A 2,171-nucleotide genomic window follows, 5' to 3' on the forward strand; every position below is an offset into this window, starting at 1 on the left:
CACTGCTAAATTAGGGACGGCTAGCGCAGATAGCCCTCGTGTAGCTTTGCGCGAAATTCAAAACATCCAACCAACAACAAGCATTTGCCGTTCATTCTACAAAGTTTTATCAACTTTACATTATTTTCTTACCCTTCATAGCGTCCCCTATAGTAGGAACGAAAATTCTATAAAATTCAAAACAACCAACCAACAACAGGCATTTGCCGTCCATTCTACAAAGTTTTATCAACTTTACAATATTTTCTTACCCTTCATAGCGTCCCCTATAGTAGGAACGAAAATTCTATATCTTATATCTACCAGGATATAAAAAGAAGCCGCGAGCTCAACCAAGGTGTTTGGAGAAACACAAGGTGTCGCTGTAAGCCGTTCTGTTTATTTTTCCTTTATTTTGTTACATCAGTACGTATTACATGAACAAACTATTAAGATTAACGTAATTAACTCCATTTATACGAATTGGAGTAAGATTAATAGGAAAAAAAAAAAACTTATCTCCGAATTGTGTATTATGATTTTGTCCCAGTAAACGCAGATGTCGTGAACATGTGATTACACAAACATATATTGTTTGTTTGTTTTGAATTTCGCGCAAAGCTACACGAGGGCTATCTACGCTAGCTGTCCCTAATTTAGCAGTGTAAGACTAGAGAGAAGGCAGCTAGTCATCACCCCCCACCGCCATCTCTTGGGCTACTCTTTTACCAACGAATAGTGGGATTGACCGTCACCTTATAACGCCCCCACGGCTGAAAGGGCGAGTATGTTTGGTGGGACGGGAGATTCGAACCCACGACCCGCAGATTGCGAGTCGAACGCTCTAACCACCTGGCCATGTTGGGTCCACAAACACATATAATTTAGCCTTCATTGTGAGTCTACAAGTTCTCCCCAGTTCACTGTTTTAATTTCGTAGAACTGGATATTTATCGGTTTGATGAAATATGAGCTTATTCTGGTTCATTTAAGACAATTAATTATTTTGCTATTCTTTTTATTTGTAATATTTTGTTCCATTCATGCTTAACACTTTTCTCTAACAATTTTAAATAAATATTTTTATCTCGTTGAACTCAATGTTTGAAGTATAGAATAGAAATCAAAGTTTTTTGTCAGTTTTAGCTATTTTAAAACAATTATTACACAGATTAAAATGCAACACACTGCTTTTATAAAGCGAGAAAAAAGTTGTAGAGACTTTTCAGTATCATAAATTATATTTACTTCTTTCTTCGCCTAATCACTATTAAACACCACGGTTTTCTAACTAATTAAATTCACCCGTAATAGCTTCTAATCACTAGATTTTAGTGACACAGATATTGTCCTAAGGTTACGTTAACTTTGAAATCATTGGTGGGTTCCGTATTTTTTGGTTGTTTGTTTTAGGCGCAAAGCTACACAATGGGCTAAATGCTAAGTCCATTGCTGTGACCCAACCCTGCATTTTAGCGTTATATGCCTTCTTTTTTTTTTGTCTTTTTTTTTGTTTTTAAAAGCAAAGCAAGCCACATTTGTCTACCTGCTGGATCCACCGTGGGGAATTGAACCCCGGAATTAAGCGTTGTAAGTCTGTAAACTATTTATGTATTTAAACACCGTGACATTGTGGGTTACAGTGCCCCTATTAACATATAAATGACATAAAACCTTATACAAAAATATAGTAATTATTGCAATTATTCCCACCGATTACCACAGGGGTTTCATATGTATTTTACACAGAAAATTAGGGATTTAACCTTTCTTATGTGAATTATTTACACTGAGTGTTGGTACAGGAAACATACATAAAATTATTCGGTATGATACACTATGTAGTAAACTGTGTATAAACATGTCGGTAATTTGGGGGTTGAAGATCGAACAACAAAAAACATCTGTCAGTTTGTACCAGTGCATTGTCATTTTCCAGTCTTTTGTGAACCAGGGAGCGTTCTAATAAATCTTTCACATTATAAAAATAATAATGTATTGAACTTCAAAAATATCTCTTATTGTATCAAGTTATGTAATAATAACACGAAAGTGTTTAGTTACAGAAAATTCAAGCTCAAATAGTGAAAGATAATATTAGAAAAATAATTTTGAATTTTCCTTATATATGAGGCCGAGCGTGCCCCAATGGTTAGCGTGCTGAACAATAAATCTGCGGTTCAATCGTTCGC

At 35.3% G+C, this 2,171-nt stretch overlaps 1 protein-coding gene across 1 annotated transcript in view; it reads left to right on the plus strand.

Moving 5' to 3' along the window:
* The window catches only part of LOC106457999 (rho guanine nucleotide exchange factor 17-like), a 207,378-nt gene that overhangs the window by 184,317 nt on the left and 20,890 nt on the right, over nucleotides 1-2,171 (plus strand). The window lies entirely within an intron of this gene.

The sequence above is a fragment of the Limulus polyphemus genome, unplaced genomic scaffold, assembly GCF_000517525.1.
Source record: "Limulus polyphemus unplaced genomic scaffold, Limulus_polyphemus-2.1.2 Scaffold402, whole genome shotgun sequence".
Lineage (NCBI taxonomy): Eukaryota > Metazoa > Arthropoda > Merostomata > Xiphosura > Limulidae > Limulus > Limulus polyphemus.